This window comes from Podarcis gaigeae (genome assembly GCF_964106915.1).
Source record: "Podarcis gaigeae genome assembly, chromosome: 2".
NCBI classification, from domain to species: domain Eukaryota; kingdom Metazoa; phylum Chordata; class Lepidosauria; order Squamata; family Lacertidae; genus Podarcis; species Podarcis gaigeae.
Genome location: NC_139679.1, coordinates 27,812,255 through 27,832,872, shown reverse-complemented (window position 1 = coordinate 27,832,872; position 20,618 = coordinate 27,812,255). Strand labels below are relative to the sequence as shown.

The window sequence follows — 20,618 nt, the reverse complement described above, 5'->3', positions numbered from 1 at the left end:
TTCTGGCTCTGATATGATTTACCTCCCTGCTGATACCTCCCATCCCAATCCATCACCACTGTGCCCACAAAAATGTCCCTGATCGTTTAGTGAAGAGAAGCATTACCTTAATGGCCATGGCGTGTTTGAAATGCAGGTGGTATAAAAGCTCAATGTCATATTTTAAACTTTATTCGGGGCTTTTTGCCCTGCCAAACAAACTTGGAAATATCCTTCTGCCACTTTCCAAAACATTCCACCTTGTCCACGATCTGTAGGGCCTGAAACAAAAATAACATTTTCGGCAATACATTCATCTTTACAGCAGCTATTCGGCCTAACAAGGAAAGTTTCAATCTTGACCATGTTTCCAAATCTCTTTTCATTTCTGACCAACATTTCTCATAGTTATCTTTAAACAAATTCAAATTTTTAGAGGTCAGATACACCCCTAGGTATTTTACTTTTTTAACCACGTTCAGCTCCGTTCAGCTTCAAACTCCTTGGGAAGATGGAAGTTTAAAATATTAACTGATGCGAAAGAAAGAGGGGGATTTGCCCTGCCAGACTTGAGGTTATATTATGAATCTGGATTTTACTGGAGAACACTGACGTCCTAGATCTGGAAGGGTTTGATAATGCGTTTGGGTGGCATGCATATTTGTGGTATGACAAGGTTAAAGTGCACAAATTGTTTAAAAATCATATTGTCAGAAGAGCAATTTTGACGGTCTGGACAAAATATAAAGACTTATTGGAGAGTAAGACTCCGAGGTGGCTCTCTCCGGTGGAGGCCAAGGCACGTAAGAGACTTAACATGGAGGCCCATTGGCCTAAATATTGGGAAATAATTGAAAAAATTGGAGACAACTGGAGGTTGCTGAGCTTGGAAAAACTGAAAACCAAGGTGCGAGATTGGCTGCACTATGCGCAAATTCAGGAGGTCTTTAAAATAGATAAAAAGGTTGGATTCCAGGTGGAAAAATCGAAACTAGAGACTGAATTGTTAGAGCCAAAAAATAAACTGCTTTCGAGAATGTATAACTTGCTGCTTAAGTGGAATACACAGGATGAGACAGTCAAATCCGCCATGATAAAATGGGCGCAGGATGTGGGGCACAACATTATGTTTGTAGACTGGGAAAGGTTATGGAACACCGGTTTGAAATTTACGGCATGCACTGCCTTGAAGGAAAATATTATGAAAATGGTATACCGGTGGTACATGACCCCAGTCAAGCTAGCTAAGATATACCATCTGTCCGACAACAAATGTTGGAAATGCAGAGAGGCGGAAGGGACATTCTTTCATCTCTGGTGGACCTGCCCGAAAGTGAAGGCCTTCTGGGAAATGATCCATAATGAACTAAAAAAGGTACTGAGATTTACCTTACCTAAGAAACCAGAGGCCTTCCTTCTGGGCATGGTGGACCAGAGAGTGCTTAAGAAGGACAGAACCTTTTTCATGTATGCTACCACAGCAGCAAGGATTCTGATTGCAAAATATTGGAAGACACAAGATTTACCCACGCTGGAGGAATGGCAATCGCAGTTGATGGACTATATGGAATTGGCCGAAATGACTGGCAGAATCCGAGACTTGGGAGAAGAAACAACTGAGGAGGACTGGAAAAAGTTTAAGGACTACTTGAAAAAACACTATAAGTTGTATGAATGTTAAAAAAAAATGCACCTTTTAGGAAACTCTAGCTTCAGCAAATATAAGTTAATGAAATGAAAATTAAGACACAAGAATTTAGAGGTAAAATAATGAAACAACTTTATTGTGTTTAATACAAAACGTACAAGAATTGGGTTACAGTAAAATTGAAATCAGGGAACATGATAAAATGGAAGATACAATAAGTTTTGAAATAAGTTAACAAATTGCTGAAGTTTTATATGACAGAGAATGCAGGGTTTGGAGGATGTGGGGAAGTCCTTTAGATTTGATGAAAAAAGAACATGGAAATTTGTTATTCTTCTATTCTATTTTCTTATATCTATCCTTTATTCTTTTTTCTGTATTTCTTAAAATCAATAAAAAATATTATAAAAAAATAAATAAATAAAAGCTCAATGTCATTATTATTATTATTTTGCATCAATTAGCCTCACCGAAACAGCATCCAGACCTCTGCAACAGAAGTAGGTTTTCATTCATAAAACTGGAAGGAATACTCATCAGCTGAGAGTAGAAAAGAGCTAAAAAAGAAGTCGAGAGTCAAAAGAGCTTAATCCCAAAAAGCCTGGAAGAAATATTGTATAACTTCTAATGGGCTGCTTTTATAGCTGCCAAACCGTGAAACTGATTTATGCTGTTTATGGTTAGAGTGTGTTGCCTCTTTCTTCTCTCACCTGTGTTATTCTGCCTGGCCAGGAAACAAATCCTGGATTGCTTTTGCAGCCAAGGCACTTCTGGGTCTTCAAGCCAGTCAACCAGCCTAAGTTGCCTGAGATTCCTGGTACTCATGAGCGTATCAGGTGGCTTGGGGTGCCAGAGAAAGAAACTACAGGTGTGGCCACATCATGGCTTGCTGAAATGGAATCCTTTTCAAGATCAGTTCCCCTGAGTTCCTGCTCAAAGAAAACTCCTGCCCTGGATGGAATGTGTCCTTGAATAATAAAAGGGACTCCTGCTGGCCTGGATGAAGGATAAGGAGAAGTGTGTTTGTAGGAAGCAGGCAATTTTACATAGATAAAATTGGTATTCATTTCTCTGCCACCTTTGCCTCTGACCCCTCTCACTCCTGGCATGTGGCCTCTGGAAGGTAGCCTATAAGTGAATGTGGCCCTCAGAGCTAAAAAATGTTTCCCACTCCTGATGTCCTGGGTAAAGGTAAAAGGTGAAGGATCTCTGGACAGTTAAGTCCAGTCAAAGGCGACTATGGGATTGCGGTGCTCATCTCGCTTTCAGGCTGAGGGAGCCAGCGTTTGTCCACAGACAGCTTTCCGGGTCATGTGGCCAGCATGACTAAATCACTTCTGGCGCAACGGGACACCGTAACGGAAACCAGAGTGCACAGAAATGCCGTTTACCTTCCCGTCACAGTGGTTTATCTACTTGCGCTGGCGTGCTTTCGAACTGCTAGGTTGGCAGGAGCTGGGACTGGGACAGAGCAACGGGAGCTGCTGATGTCCTGGGATAGATGTCATGGCAGCAGAACCAGCAGTTCCTGGTTTTTAGGCCGATGCTTTCATCTGACAAGTTGCTGAGCCCCGGAAGACGCTGCTTGGGGAAAGATGGGTACATGCTGAGATTATGGGGCCAGAGAAATGGAGCTGCTGCTGCTGCTGCTGCCGCCGCTGCCGCCCCTTGCAGCTTCTTTCAGTAAATGCAGGTGACAAAATGTGAACGAAGCACAGAAGCAACTTGAAACTGACTTACTAAGGTCCCTTTCCTTAAAATGTGGAGAGCTGCAAGAACATGTGGTTGGATTGTGCAAGCCTCCTCTGTTCAGGCGACGTCTGTAGGCAGAGAGAGAATCTTGTTGGTACCGGGTCAGGATTGAAGAAGGGCAGGGGCTGACGGCTGGAAAAAGGTAATTTTAACTTACCACACCTGTCAAGTTAGCAGTCGCAGAATCCCCCTCATTCCTTGGAGCTGGGGAAGGGGGCTTAATGGAGAAGCCCCAAGGTTATCTTTCAGGTGCTCAGGTTGAATGAGCTGTCTCCAGACCTATTGTGGTTTAGACAGCGCTAACATCACTTTGGTGTTTATCATCTTGTTTTAGAAACCAAGGAGAAGGGGATTTTCTTCATTCTTTCATCAGCTTGTCAGTTCAGATATGACACATACAGTATGTACTATTTAAAGGAGCAGCAGCCTTCTTAGCAATGATGCAAGGCGAAGAAGCTATTTGTTACAACAAAAGTAATGATCTTTCTCAGCGCTAGCCAAACACTCTAAATGCTACACTACACCAGTCATCTACCTTGTCAAGTGTACTGTATTTACTCGAGTCTAATGCACCATTGAATCTAATGCACACCTCAGTTATCAGAACCTCAAAACCAAAGATAGTATTTGCTGGCGAATGTAAATGCGTCGTTGAATCTAATGCGCACCTTAATTATCGCAACGTCATTTGGCAAAAAAAGAGGTGAGCATTAGATTCAAGTAAATACGGTATTAAGATTCCATAATGGTATAAAGGTAAAGGGTAAAGGGACCCCTGACCATTAGGTCCAGTCGTGGCCGATTCTGGAGTTGCAGCGCTCATCTCACTTTATTGGAAGGTACAGCTTCCAGGTCATGTGGCCAGCATGACTAAGCCGCTTCTGGCGAACCAGCGCACGGAAACACCGTTTACCTTCCTGCCAGAGCAGTACCTATTTATCTACTTTTACTTTGATGTGCTTTCGAACTGTAGGTTGGCAGGAGAAGGGACCGAGCAATGGGAGCTCATCCTGTCATGGGGATTCGAACCATCGACCTTCTGATCGGCAAGCCCTAGGCTCTGTGGTTTAATCCACAGTGCCACCTGCGTCCGCATAATGGTATATGTATTGTAAAATAGGAATGAAGTTCCAAGCTCATATCTACCATGCATGTGTATCAGTGGAAAAGGCTGGGTATGCCTACAGTCAAAAAAAGACAAATGCAAAGGGTTATAATAAATGGCTATACGGCAACGAAGCCTGCTGTTCTTCCTGTCTTTGAATATGAGAGTAAAGGAACATTCACTATGGGGAAGGGGTAAAAATGGAAGCTGGCTAAATAAAACGACTTCTCCACCAAAGGTTATCAACTTTCCAATGTTCGTTACACATTATTGATTGATTGATTGATTGATTGATTGATTTGATTTGAATACCGCCCTATACCTGCAGGTCTCAGGGCGGGTCGCAGGATAAAATTCAGTGTGCAACATGACAGGATTGCAACAGTAAAGTCCCCAGCCAGGACCATCCATGCAATCCCTACATGCTTACTTTGCACACAGTATGGCATGTCAAGGAACCCTGTTAAGAAACACAGCCCTGGCTATGCATGCAGTTTGTATGTAGGTAGGGACTACGCAGAGAGTCTTATGAACATGTCTACACTAGAAAGAGGACCAGGGCTTGCCACCGTAATCCTGCTTCTCCACCGAGTAAGGTGTTCATTTGAAAAATGTGCAGAGTAGTCTCTGAAACAGAGTCTGATGGCAATTTTAGTCATGCACATAAACATGCTAGAGAGCATTAGGGGTTTCCAGAGATGGTTGCAGCGTACATCTCAGGTTAATAACAGAATTGTTCAGGCTCTTCCTCCACCATATATAGGGGGATACAAAAATGGACAGCTTGACTGGCATTCCTTGCTCCTGCTCTTACATGGCGGCTGGGGAAGGGGCACAGATCCAAGCAAAGAGTTTGAGAGGTTAAAAACCTGCGGGAAGTAGAGGGCTGCCCGAATGATGGGTCATCATCACATCCAGGAATAGCAAGGTGCTGGTTCTGCGCTGATTTGAAGCTACTGGCAGGAGACGGGCACTTTGGTGGGGAGTTGTGAAGGGGAATTCATCATATCTTCAGCACAAGTTAGCTAAATCTTTTGGGACACCATTTTGTATGACAAGATAATCATGGTGGTAGGTGCAGACCCCTATGCTTTTACAGTACTGGGACGGTGTTGTTTGTGGGTGGGAAGTCTGCTCACATGGTAATAAAACCATGCTGCTGTTTAGTGACTGTAGAGTTGACTCTGTGAAGGTCCAAGCAAATCACAAAGCAATGGTGGCACATGTAGGGTCTGTGAAAACATCACAAATGTGTGCATAACCCGGTTCCTATTTGTTGGGTTAATAAAGGACATCCAAAAACATGAACTGGAGATTGGGTTCTGATCCAATTGGATGTTCCCTTTCATCCTTCCTTATGGAGCCAAAGCTCTATTGTAAAATTTAATTCCCATTCATCACTCACTGTTGAAATTTGTATGCGAAAGTATTAGATGAGTGTGTAAAAAGTTACTGCTGCCTTCTTAAAAGGATCTGTCTTTTCCATGACACATAATTCATTTACCAACATAAAAGGGAAATGACTCACCTTTCATCCAAACAAGAACTCCTAAAGCTTAGCCGACAGCACCTGTCTGGGACATGGTTACTTATTAACTAATTGCTAGCCAAAGGTGTCCTGGGAAATAAAGAGTTTGCTTAAGTTTCTTCCAGCCTGGCGTTTGAATGACCTCTCCTTGCTTGTCAAATAGGATTTGTACACTGAACAATGTATATAATATGATCTTGCACTTAGCCAATGGTCAGTGAGTGCCCAGCAATCGATTTCTGGATAAGGTTTTAAAATAGCTGCCAAAAACTACATCTGCTAAGAGGCAACTACCCAACTCTAGAGATCAAAATTCTGATTTTGTTGCCTAAAAAGCAAACATAGGCACTACAAACATTTTTACTACCTAATAAAAATATGGCCGGATACCTGTAGCTGATGAAATTCACACTGACATGTGGGTTTCCGTATCTTTCTCCTTCCTTCCCTTCAGTGCCCTTCTTGCGACTGACAGGAGAAATGCCGCAGTAATGCTGTAACAGCTGGCAGAATTCTCCCTTCAGTGCTGCTCTTAGACACAGGATTCCATCTTAGGAGTTCTGCATGTCTGAGGTAGACGTGCCAAAATTATATCTCCTTGGCTCCTTAGCTTGCAATCCCCAAACCTGTTCTCCAGGCTCCTGTCTCCTCCGCTTACCCTTCCCTCAGGTCCGTGAAAATCAGTGCACTGATTGCACTACCCCGTTCCTTCAGCTCACCTTTTTCTTCTCCCTGACTTCTTTAGCCACTTTCTGGTCAGTCAACTTTCCAATAATAGCCTATGTGAGATTTAAATCCCAGTCAAGCAGAGAATTATCCATTTTCATAGACTCCTGACTAGGGATGGAAGGGTCTGTCAGTTTTGGTTCCCTCTATTTCTCAATTTTCCCATCTTAAATTCAGTCCTGCAGCAATTTGCTAGTATTTTAGTGTGCATTCCTCCTAATAAACACATTTTCATATGCCACTTTGAATAATGTCCACATATTATATCACCTACCATAACACATTATTGTATGCTATTTTCACTGATATATGCAATTTTTATGCTCTGACAGTTAAGTCCAGTTGCAAATGACTCTGGGGTTGCGGCGCTCATCTCGCTTTATTGGCCAAGGGAGCTGGCGTTTGTCCACAGACAGTTTTTCTGGGTCATGTGGCCAGCATGACTAAGCCACTTCTGGCAAAACCATAGCAGTGCATAGAAATACTGTTTACCTTTCCACTGGAGTGGTACCTATTTATCTACTTGCACTTTGACATGCTTTCAAACTACTAGGTTGGCAGGAGCTGGGACCGAACAATGGGAGCTCACCCCGTCGCAGGGATTCGAACTGCCGACCTTCTGATCGGCAAGCCCAAGGCTCAGTGGTTTACACCACAGCGCACCTGTATCCCATCACTTTCCCATAATTTATGTTTGGGTTTGTTTTGAAAACTTTGGTTGATTGAAAAATTCAAAAGGCTGTGAATTTTGAAGGATGACTCAGTTTAGGTTCTCATATTGTTTCAGATATGGCAAAGTTCATAGATAGGTGTGAATTGAGTTGAATTTCACCTCTATTCCTAATCCTTACTGTGAACTTTTTGATGTGGATGCTTGGACCGTTCCATGACTTCACAATGCTCAAGCCAGGTGATGCATTACCTTGAGTTCTACATATTTTTGGATCCCCTTGGATAGGGGTGCTTGAGGATCAAACTTTTCACACACCACAAGATATTGAACTTGACATGAACTTTCCTTCCAACATCTCCAGCCATGAAGAAGATAATGTATTGTATTGTGCTGTGCTGTGTTGTGTTGTGTTGTGTTGTGTTGTGTTTTGTTGTGTTGCTGGACCTTTCTAAAATGGCACTGGAGTTCTGTTTTTCCACCCCGCCACTTTAAAAGCAGTGAATTCAGAACTAAGCTGGAATTATGGTGTGTGTGTGAGAGAGAAATTTCGTTCTGCTGGCTTCACATGAATGCATTTCAAACTTGCAAAGAGAATGCCAGGGAAGTGAGTTAACCCAAATGTTAACCTAAAGCTGCCCTCAGATATGGTGGAAAGTAAGCTTTGACTTACTAATAGACTCTAAATCTTGCATTGCTACTTCGTAGAGGTAGCTTTGTTCTGTAGCTTGCTTGTTTCCTTATTGTTCTGTCACCAAAAGGGAGGGAAATAGTTCTGCACTCAGAACCAAGATTAAGGGGTGCCTTTTTAAAATAAAGCAGCTAAGGGGAGGGGGGCTTTTCAGTTTTAATTGCTGCCAGGGGGATGTTGTACGGTGAAAACTGCCAGAATCATTTCCTTTCCTGTTTTGTTTTTCTGCCCACACAGTTTTGCAGTTGCCGATAAACAAAATTCCAAGTCCCAGCAAGAGGGTTTCCCTCTCCTCCTGAATCAGAGAAAAACACCCTGTGCTGAAGAGCGAGCGCATGCTTTGCTGAACTAATAGAAGGAGGTGGAGGAACAGGAGAACTTTGTGACAAGCAGATAGATCTAGATCCACATTATTATTGTTTTTATTCTTGGTCCTTTCTCTGTTTTCTCTGGATAGGGATGTCTTCCTGTCCCGCTGCTTGAGGTGGAATTTGCACATTTACAGCTTGTGCCCTTGTACGGAGGCCAGCTCCAACTCTAGCAGTTTATGCCGCCTCCTCTTATGGCCTGAGGGAATCTCTGTGACTCGGGGGTTAGAGAAGAAGAGTGTGGGGGTTGGAGGCCAGGACTCTTTGACCCTGGAGACCCTGTTGCCTCGCTGCATGTGTGGGCCATTGGCTGAATCATTTAGCCTCACTGTGTGTTTCTGGGAGTTTTCAATTGCTGGGTAACCAAGCTTCCCTCCTTGCCAGAAAGCAGTAACTTGAGGTTTATAAGCCTGATTTCCCCCGATAAAGGAGGCTATGTGCTTCTCAGTTCTCTCTCTTCTTTACTCAGCTCAATCCAGATGTAGGTGTGTAAATGTACAAGCACATTCTGCTTGCTGTTTGAAATGGGACGGAGGAAGGTTTGGTCTATAAATCCAATAAAATAATTGTGCGTGGTACCCTTTCATATTGGCCAGGGATGTGGAACCTGTCGCCCAGTTCCCCTGGAGAAGGGTTCTCATGGAAACACTACTGCTACTGATATTTTTCTAGAAAAAGAGGTGTTGGGACTCACCATGAATGCCTCCCTTGTTCTCTTATACAGTGGTACCTCGGGTTACCGATGCTTCAGGTTACAGACGCTTCAGGTTACATACTCCGATAACCCAGAAATAGTACCTCGGGTTAAGAACTTTGCTTCAGGATGAGAACAGAAATTGTGCTCTGGCAGTGCGGCGGCAGCGGGAGGCCCCATTAGTTAAAGTGGTGCTTCAGGTTAAGAACAGTTTCAGATTAAGAACGGACCTCTAGAATGAATTAAGTTCTTAACACGAGGTACCACTGTAATGTCAATGGTGCCCTCCTGAGAGGATTGCCAGAACTGAGCTCACTGGGTGACGTTGTGTCAGCTGCTCCACCTCAGCCTGACTTACCTCACATGGTTGTTGTGTGGATATAAATGGGGAGAACCATGTATACCTCCTTGGAGGAGAATATACAAATGTCAGAAATAAAACAAATAATTTACCTGGCTTCAGTTTAGTGCTGCACTAATGTTTGTTGCTACTTGCGTCTCCCTAAGCAGTTCCCAGAAAGATTCAGAATCTTATGGGCAGCAGCAAGTGGCTTCCAAGCTTTCTTAACTTACAGTAGGGACAAGGAACCATTTCCCTTTCCTTGCTGCAGTATATTGTGGGCTCTTTTCATGGGAAGGGAAGCAGCAGCTACTGTTGTCTCCAAGGCTGGGATACTGGGGATAACAACTCCAAATGGGAGACAATTGGGGCGAAAAGTTGCCGCAAACAACCTTTCATTTTTTTGCAGCAGCGGTAGTGATGGTGGTATGCAGACATTTCCACCCTGGATCTTGGCATCTGCTCACATTTTTGCTATGACTGTACTTTGTTCCGAGTCAGAAAACGCTTGACTTGTAAAAAACTGGCTAAAGATTTATTACTGCCATCTCTGGAGCAAGGATTTGAAATCCTGACTTCCACAGCGGCATTCCTGTGTCCCTGTTGGAAGGCTGCTTGGCACCTACGTCTGTGCCTGGGTGGGGCATTTCGGGAAAGAGCTTTGATCTCTCCTGGCAACACACTTTCAAACAAGCCGCAGAAGGAGCAACATTACCTGAGAGGGTGAGATAACAGGTAACAGCTTTCTGCGCAGGGCCTGTGATAATTCTGCTCTTTATGGGGCTTTGATTGCAGCAGGATACTTAGGAGCCGAAGGAAACTTCAAAAGCTGCACACACTGCCATTGCACCACCTTGTACAAAGAACCGTAAGAGGGGCGGGCATGTGTATAGAGGCATGTTTATTACTCTCATTGAGAAATATTTGCACTAGCTCAAATACTAAAGCAGGAAGTAACAGTGTTGTTTTCCAGCTTGCATAGTTAGAAAACAAAAGAAAAGAACGGCTGTGCCAAGGTTGGCTTTAAATTTCTCAGCCTCTGCCATTCTTAGGGAAACATGGAGTAAAACAGGCTTATCGCTGAATTTGCCATATGAGAATGGAGATAGATACGGGTTCAGCCTTTCTATGCCCAATTAGATATGTAAGGTAAAGGTAAATGCCGTACCTTCCCACTGGAGCGGTACCTATTTATCTACTTGCACTTTGACGTGCTTTCAAACTGCTAGGTTGGCAGAAGCTGGGACCGAGCAACGGGAGCTCACCCTGTCACGGGGATTCGAACTGCTGACCTTCTGGTCGGCAAGTCCTAGGCTCTGTGGTTTAACCCACAGCGCCACCCGTGTCCCAATTAGATATTTACTTAATATGGAATAGGCAGATCCGTATCTTGTTTCTCCTCAGCCAATTAAAGGTGCAGGAGAGCCCAGTTCTCACTGTGAAGGCAGTAAATGCTGGTGGGGAGACTGATCTTTTCATCACTCCTGCACCTCGGTTGGCATAGATGCTCCCTGCCGCAGCTGTGGAGCTAGGAGCCATGGAGGGAAAGATCACCACTGGCACTATTTGGAAATGCTTGTGTAAAGTGACATTAAAAAGCTCAATGAATAAAGCAGTGATAATCCCAGGATGTATCGCTACCCCTCACAGTTATAGGACAGACGTAATTCACTGTTAATAGTTGGGCAGGTTGCTTTGAGCCGCTTCTTCACTGAGACAATTTCATCCTGTCATAACCAGGGGGAGTCCTTCCTCAGGATGAAACATTTTTTGGTGAGGTGGTCAGGAATAATGTCTGCACCACTGCCATTTTTTCCACAGTAGCTAGGAATTCCTTTTTTAAAAAAAAAAAATCAAAACTGCTAAAGTGACTTTCGAGTCCAGCTGCAATTTAAATGATAATTTCTAGAGCACGGGCACTGAGGAAGGATCCATTTTCCTCAGAGTGAGATAGAGAGGTGGGTGGGGAGTAGAGAAAGCAAAACTCTCTACCAGTAAGTGACAAGGAAAGTGAAAGGGAGATAGCCCCTTGTCTTGGACCACCTAAGTCAGATCACCAACCAAATGGCAAAAGCAGTGCCGATTGAAAACTAGGACCCAAATAATTTTTCAGCATCTTAAATCCTACCACTGAGGCGTGCAACAAGAAACCAGGTATACTTATAGGCAGACGCAACTGTGTCCAAGAGTTGAAGTTTCTGGCCTCTGGCTTCACACTGGTCAAACATTGCCCAGATGCTGGAAGGTATGTCTTGTTAGCCCCTAAAAGCATAACAGAGCCCGCTTGTTTCGCCTGCGAGGGAGTGTGCGCGACGGTTATTTGTCCAAGCTAATTTCCTTTTTCACCACCACCCATTCCTAATTCAGCTTTCCCTCCCAGAATTAGTTCTACTGAGCACAGTGGCAAAGCAGAACCTCTTCCCTCTGGCCTTCTGTTTATCATCTTCTGTCAAGCGCATGCTGTTTCCAGGCAACAGAAAGGAAGTGCCAACTAGGGCCACGTGGTTGTGGCCAGTCATTTCGTGTTAGCATCCTGGGGCAAAGTCTCATTTATTTCTAATCTAATGTTTCTAGGGGAACGACACAGTCAGCGTGTCCCGTACTCCGTGCCAGTTTAGACAAAACTGCCTCTCTTGGTTTCTACTTTCCTTGGAACTAGTTCTCATAAGGATTGTGTTTACAGTTTCTGGCTGAATATTTATTAAGTTTCGTAATTTTTTATTTATTTTCTTTAAAAAAAAATACACAGCTTAGTCCGAGATAAACTTTGTTCTTTTCATTTCGTTCTACTGATAAAACGTGCCACTCCAAAACTGCGTAACACATTTGGAATATAGTTTGATACAGATTTAGCCCAACATTTTTCAAGTAGCCTTTTGTTTGGATATGGTGTTTTAAATGGGGGGGGGGGGAGAGGATAGATTCTCGCCCCCAACTCCGCCCACTTCCTCCAGTCTGGCATTTCTCAAGCCACATTTATGGACTCATTCTCACAATCCTGCTACTCTGTATATCTCCCCCCCGCTCCACCCAATGAATGAATAGAGCTTCAGTGCTGCAGCACTAGAGTGCTTTTAATAATGCTGTTTTCGAGGATGTAAGAAAATGAAAAGAATGGAAATGGAAGAATAGTTGTTAAGCACATTAGGACGTAATCAGTTAGCATTAAAATTAATTCTGCGTGATTCATGAATCTGTAAGAGGACAGGGGAGATATAAGGTCACAACTACACCAGTGATTTTTCGGAGGTAAAATGGAGAATTCAGGAGCCTTGACCTGCTTCTTCATTAGGATGTTGTCAATAAGCATCTGTATCTGGGTTTAACAACTAAGTATTTTTTTAAAGAAACTGCCTGCTTTTTAATTTGCTGTTATATTTCCTTCCCTCATGAGCAGTGTTAGAAACTCAGACATATAAGCTAGGTGCCAAATGGCTTCTTAAACCAGGGTTACAGTTGCCAAAACAGAATGCCTTGTTGCCATTTGGGGGGCCAGGCAGATCGAAAGTTGTATTTTCCAATATGACTTTTTGGTTCCTGAAATTCATTCTGATTGTGCAGAGAAAATAAAACGGATAGAATTCTACAGGATGTGTTGCTTAGATTCAAGGATCCTCAGGCATGCTCCTCCAGATGGTGGAGACATCAGGTGCCATCCTGGTACCCAGGCATCTTCACTTGGTCACAAGTGGCTGATAGCCAGGTGCAAAATGTGCCTGGTGCCTGGCAAATTTCGAACACTGCTCATGAATCCAATTCGGTCAAGGAATCACTCCCTCTTGTGAAAATTCAGCCTTTTGTGAGTTAGGGTTGCTCAGAATGAAACTTCTGCTGCTTACAAGCTTGTCTGCCATTATCATACATGATAAGTATTCTGGCATAACAGGTGCTCCTATATAATATGTGCTGCTCTGTTTCTCCTAATTAATTAGTCCCAGCTTACTGTGAAATCTAGTTAAAATGTGCTCTATGGATACACTTGCATCTGGCCATTTTCATAAGGGTGTTTCAGTCTCCCTCTACACATTGGCCATGATTTGGATGCTACTTGTGCTTTAGATCCTGGTTTATATTCCTAGTTCCTTAAACCATATTCAGCTTGAGTTTCCCAGTTCAGACCTAACCTAATATAAGCCAGGATCTCAGCACTCAAGCCAGCATGCAATGGCAAGGAGAAGGCCAAGGGTAAAGCTTGTAGCTGTGGTGCTAATCTATGGCATTGTAATACCTGGTTCGAAACCTATGAACCCAACCACTATAGTGACATTACCCATCTGTTTGAATTCAGATTCCTGTAAATGGAAGGTGGTGATTTAAAGGGTGAAAGAAAGTGATGGGAGTTTTTCTTTTTCCATGTCTCCTCACTTTGAAGTTGCATCTTCCCTTCCAGAATTGGAGCCAGACCAGGGCTGGTGGCTCCAAGGAGGAAAATCACAACTGGGGAAAGGGTTATGCAAGCTCCCTCTGCCTGCTCTTTAAAGCACACAGTTTATAGGAATTAAGAAGCATCTTGCTTCTAACACACCAATTTTGCCACTATCACGTCTAGTTCACTGCATAGTCTAGGTCACAGGTGGGCTCTCTGCAACCCTAGAGCTACATGGGACCTTCTGCCTAATTTTATCTGGTCCTCAGCCTAATTTCAAAAGCCCTCTGCAAGTGATCAGGCCTTTTGGTAAGGAAGAAGTAGAAGACAGATGGATAGCTAGATACATAGAAACATGCAGAGATACCTAGATTGATACATAGCTAGATACATAGATACATAGATATGTTTATTGTTGTTTAGTCGTTTAGTCATGTCCGACACTTTGTGACCACATGGACCAGAGCATGCCAGGCACTCCTGTCTTCCACTGCCTCCTGCAGTTTGGTCAAACTCATGTCTGTAGCTTCAAGAACACTGTCCAACCATCTCGTCCTCTGTCGTCCCCTTCTCCTTGTGCCCTCAATCTTTCCCAACATCAGGGTCTTTTCCAGGGAGTCTTCTCTTCTCATGAGGTGGCCAAAGTATTGGAGCCTCAGCTTCAGGATCTGTCCTTCCAGTGAGCACTCAGGGCTGATTTCCATCAGAATGGATAGGTTTGATCTTCCTGCAGTCAATGGGACTCTCAAGAACCACCTCCAGCACCATAATTCAAAAGCATCAATTCTTCGGTGATCAGCCTTCTTTATGGTCCAGCTCTCACTTCCATACATCACTAATACATAGTTAATATGGATACATAAATCAACACATAGATGGATACATAGATACAGATACACAGATGGATACATGGTAAAACAGACAGGAAGGGGCATCGATGGATACAATTTTGGAATATAGTGGCACCTCGGTTTACGAACTTAATCTGTTCCTGAAGTCTGTTCTTAAACCAAATCCGTTCTTAAACCGAGGTATACTTTCTCTAATGAGGCTTCCCGCTGCCGGTGCCCTTCCACCATTCGGCTTCCGTTCGTAGACCGAGGTAAAATTCACAAACTGGAACACTACTTCTGGTTTTGCAGAGTTTGTAAACTGAATAGTTCGTAAACCGGGCTGTTCGTAAACTGAGGTACCACTGTACTAAGGTAGCAGAAGGAGGGAGGAAAACAGGGATGAAAGAAAGAGAAAGGGCTCTGACCTGCCAGTCACTGACTTTGGCCCTGCTCATAGCCATAATGCTTCCTCTGACAGATTTTCTCCAACAGATCCCCCTGGAGAGAATATACAGCTGTCCATCCCCGATTTCTACGTCCATATGTTTGGTGGCTGTTCAATATCAAGCTGAGGTCAGAGTTAGCCCTCCAGAGTCTTGCTATTGAAGTGGATTGTTCTGCTAAAGCAAGAGCCATGCATGTCAAAATGAAACACATATATAATTTATTTCATCTGTCAAATGTTAAGTGCCTTTGTCAATGGGAGAAAGAATGTGTAGTTCCGTTGTTTTTTTTAATAGCACAATGGTTTCCATAGCAAACTGACCATTGCTTCTTATTTCTTTTCCTGTAGGATCACATGTCTAAAGAAGAAGGTAATCGGTGCACAGAGGACGCTGACAGAAAGGCCAAGATGCAGAAGACCCAACTTTTTGTGCAGAAAGGACCTCACCTGATGGAGGAAACCTCTTTGGAAAAGTCAGGAACGCTTATGCTTATGACTTGTAGTCCACCAGCTGCTAAGATCCGAAACAGATGTCTGGTGAAGAGAGGAGCTCTCATCTCATGATCAGCAGAAGTGGAGTATGGGATCTTCAGCTAGCAGAATACTGGGTCAAGCTACCTCACCAGTATCTGTACATAATGAAGCAAGTTAACTTTGGTTTGTTTCCCCTGGTTTTACAGTTTCCAGATGTTCCCTCCTTTTCTGCTGTGCCTGTATAGTCACCTCCACCAGAGACCTGAAAACCACTTGGGGAAAGGGAACAGCCATTTGGTCCAAACAGGAGTATATGCCACACACACACACACACACACACACACACACACACACACACACCCTTTGTTGTTGAAAGATTCAAATATGGCAATGGAAATAGCTGTGAATTTTCCCAGTGTCCCCTGCATCTCTTATGCCTCTTCTTTCATTGCCGATTTAATGATTCAGTGGAAGATCAGGATGCCCAGATGATCAATGGGAAGATTGGAACAAGAAGATTGTTTTGTTGTTGTTGTCCTGATGTATCAATAAAATCATAATTTTTTTAAAAAAAGAAAATTGGACTATATATACCCAGTGTTGGTGGCCCACAGAATTTAAATCTGTTCCTGGGGAATTAATGGTCAGTTTTACAAATTTTACTGTGAGTTGTCACATGGAAACCCAGGAAATACAAATTGTCATTCTTCTGTCAAAAGGAAATTATAATGTCACATATACTTATACCGAAGAGTCCATCTGACATACAAAAGACAGCCTCAAATGAGCATGGATAAGCATGGGAAGTTTTATTGTTTCATGTTTTAATTATTTTGTTGGGAGCTGCCCAGAGTGGCTGGGGCATACTAGTTGGATGGGCATCATATAAATAAAATTATTATTATTATTATTATTATTATTATTATTATTATTATTATTATTATTATTTACTGGAATAAGGTGAGAATGCATTAGAACTGTACCTTTTCTAAGTGAGGTTGTAAGAGAGATGAAAGTAAATTTCAGCTTGTAAAGTAGCTGAAAGCAGCCTTCTGCAACCCCCATCACCCTCAGGCATTATGGACAGCTGTCAGGCATGAGGGCAGAGGCATTTTTAGGGTAGTTGCACTGGACACCGGCACCACAGGGGGCGCTTCAAACAGTGATGTTGAACGGAGCACAAAAAGGCTCCATTTGGGAGACCAAAATCTGCCACTGATGAAGGGAGTCTATTTGGGTTTTTTATTCAAAGTGTTGATCCTGATCTTTAAAGCCCTAAACGGCTTCGGTCCAGTATACCTGAAGGAGTGTCTCCACCTCCATCGTTCTGCCCGGACACTGACGTCCAGCGCCGAGGGCCTTCAGGTGGTTCCCTCATTACGAGAAGCGAAGTTACAGGGAAACAGGCAGAGGACCTTCTCAGTAGTGGCGCCCGCCCTGTGGAATGCCCTCCCATCAGATGTCAAAGAAATAAACAACTGTCAGACTTTTAGATGACTTCTGAAGGCAGCCCTGTTTAGGGAAGCTTCTAATGTTTGATGCATTACTGTATTTTAATATTTGGCTGGAAGCCGCCCAGAGTGGCTAGGGAAACCCCGCCAGATGGGTGGGGTATAAATAAATAAATAAATAAATAAATAAATAAATAAATAATAATAAATTTAACAAAATGCATATTGTAGGAAAAACTCTGAGCGGTTTAAATAAAAGATTTAAATTATCAATGTAAAAGCAGGTATTTTAAAATCAACAATAACTAAACAAAGAACTAAAAATCCAACCAGCTCAGTTGGTGAGAGCCTGATTGCATCAAGGTTGCAAGAATTTAAAACAACTGTTCAGCAACAACAAAAATACTACAAAGTAAATAAGAGAAAGAGGGGGAGTGATTTCAAAATAAAAATACCATAAAAAGCAAAATACAGACTCGTACCAATGTTAGTCATACCCATAATGACTAGGTCCATTAATATCAGAGGGTCTGCTCTGAATAGTCATTGGATACAGCACACAGACACATCTGTGTGTCAGGGCAGAGCCCAAAATATCTGTTTAAATTGGTAACTGAGTTATAAAAGGGCGTGAATGCAAAATAATCTCCTGGCTTTATTCAGGTTTTCTGACAGATCTCTTGGCTGCTCTCTTGGGTACATGGAAGAGTTTCCCTTGTGGTGGAATTATATGTTTCCCCATCAAGTGAGTTGACCTGAGCATTTCATGATTACCAAGAGTTCTGTTGTGGCTTGCTGGGGATTCTGTTAAGGGATCATATAGCTGTTTAGAAAGAGGAATGATTATGGGAAGCAAAAGTATGTGTTTTATCGTGCATTTGACAGTGGCATATTCAAGGGCAAGGTGGGCAACAAGCTATTAGAAATACTGTGCTATCTCTCCTATGATGCCCTTCTGTGGAAAAGGATATGAAGTTCCTGGTTGGTGAGCATACACTTTCAAATGCAGAAGGTCCAGTGATGAAAATGTTCCCTTGTGTTTTCTGTACTACCAAACAGCAAAATACACCAAATCCACAAATCTCAAAGGAATGTGGGGAAGTTAATGTGCTCAAAATTGAGTCACTTCTTTATTCATGATACATTCCTCTTAAAAAGCCAAAACCAGGGCTCCATGCAGATGGTTACTTTTCAAAAACTTGTAGAGCCCTCTCAGTCTGCAGTCCACATGCCTACTTTTCATGGGTCCAGCCGTGATATCTGGTTGTCCAGTGGCAGGATGACAGGCAAGGCAGAAGAGGATCCCGACGAGGGGTGTAGCTGGGACTGGGACACACCGGGGCAAGCGAGGGATGGGGAAGGAAGTACTGACAGGATGGCGGAGGGTGGTGAGGGATGGGCGTCAGTGCACAGGAACCAGAGCAGCAGGACCAATCACTAGAGCCATAAATATGGCAGGCTCTGAGGTGTAAGGAGCTGTGGGAGTGATGCTATAGGAGGCTGAGACAGGCAAGGACCCACAAGCCAGCTCCCTAGGTGGCCAGTTGAGGCTGGGAAGAGGTATGTGATTCCTCAGCTGAAGTCGGCGCAGAACAGGTGAGGGTCACCTGCCTCATCAAGCTCAAAGGCTGCAATCAGGCCAAGTATAAAAGGGAAGCAGAGCTGAGGGACTGTATCTGCTCAACTGGACCTTGGCGTGGATGTTCCTGGGCCTCTACAGGACTGTGCTCTGGGTTTAACTCTGGACTGTATCCTGACTTCTGGACTTCAGACTTGGCTACTTGGATTGACCTTGGACTGGCTGTGGCTTGACCCCTGGACTTTGGACCTGACATACTGACTTGCTGCCAGGTAGGCCAGGGGTTTAGGATGCTGCTCAAAGCAGTTTTAACATACCTCATATAGAGCTTTGAGCCCAACTGTGAAAATGCCAATCCCAGAAATATGATCAGCACTTCAGCACATACATGCCACGTTTTGCCTAAATTGTTGCTGGTTACTGCTAGATAGGGGACGCGGGTGGCGTTGTGGGTTAAACCACAGAGCCTAGGACTTGCCGATCAGAAGGTCGGCAGTTCGAATCCTGAGCTGCCATTGCTTGGTCCCTGCTCCTGCCAACCTAGCAGTTCAAAAGCACATCAAAGTGCAAGTAGATAAATAGGTACCGCTCCGGCAGGAAGGTAAACGGTGTTTACGTGCACTGCTCTGGTTTGCCAGAAGGCTTAGTCATGCTGGCCACATGACCCGGAAGCTGTACGCTGGCTCCCTCAGCCAATAAAGCGAGATGAGTGCCGCAACCCCAGAGTCTGCCACAACTGGACCTAATAGTCAGGGGTCCCTTTACCTTTACCTTTTTACTGCTAGATAGTATCCATGGTGATCAATTTGTTTCAATATTCAATTTTTGGTTTTGACTATTGCTTACCAAGGTTTAACATGGAAATTAAATATCAGATTTAATGACAGATTCCCAGCAGATTCCCAGCAATATTTGTTAGCATTGTTGTTGCATTCCTTGGAAGAGACTCATGATAGTAAAGTCTGCTCTTCCCTTTAGGCTGTGAATTTTCCTTAGACTTTCTTCTATCCTGACACATCATCTTAGCTGGACAAAGTCTTTCCTGACCTTTTAATGTATTTTCCTGCTGTGATAGTCCTCTTATGGGTTGTAATCCCCTTGTGAATTCCACTATGATCCACTATAGGCAGGGCTAGCAAAAAGTGGAGTAAAACCACTATATTATAAGTAAACACAGAGCAACCTCCACTCACTGTATGCACTACATCTGAGTGAAGGTACATGATGCAACCAAGGAGCTCTGGCTCCAAACAGTACTTGGGGATAGAAACATGGAAGAGAGGCGATTAGAAATGTAATGGTTCTGACCAGATGGAGATAAAGATTTGTGGTTGCCATTCTGATCTGCTATTGATGATTGGTACATACAGCAGTGTTACCAGTTCTGCATTACATTATCATGATGTTTTAAGTGATTTTTCCTTTTATGAAGTATAGTGCAATTCATTCTGAGAGTTCCTGCCAGAACGATGGTTCTTTCAATCGGGAGATAGGAAGAGTGTCGATTTCTGGCACTGCCTGCCATGTTTGCATCCCTCCGGTTAAATTTGAACTAACATGACTTCGAGCAGTGCTGATAACCAGCACTACGTGCATCTTTGCTTTGAGATGAGAGATCGCCAATTGTTACAGCGACTCTGGAAGTCTGAGATCCTTTTTTGAAGCCCTTCTTTGCTGTGAGCATGCTGGCATGCACACACAAGCTGTACCTGTGTAGACTTGCCCAATATAGCTGGTGTTTTTATGCAGCATCATACCCAACTGAAACGGAGGAAGATTCCTTCAGGGACAGCACTGTATGCTTTGATTTCTTTCTTCCCCTCTTCAATGTCAAGGCCCGCCAACACCCATGGTTCATTGAGGAAGACTGCATCCCTTCCTGTACAGCATGGTAATGAACAATTTCTACAAAGGGAAAGGCTGTTTGCAGAGCATATCAGCTGCACAATCTCAGCTATTTCAGGCTGCC

The 20,618-nt window shown here is 43.5% G+C and overlaps 1 long non-coding RNA gene across 1 annotated transcript in view; it reads left to right on the top strand.

Annotated features, from left to right (window-relative positions):
- Window positions 1-16,198, top strand: part of LOC310839293 — a 107,422-nt gene extending 91,224 nt beyond the window's left edge. Inside the window, exon 2 of the long non-coding RNA XR_014561399.1 lies at window positions 15,494-16,198. This is a non-coding gene — a long non-coding RNA (uncharacterized lncRNA). The remainder of the gene's footprint in view (window positions 1-15,493) is intronic.
- The last annotated feature ends 4,420 nt before the right edge of the window (window positions 16,199-20,618 follow it).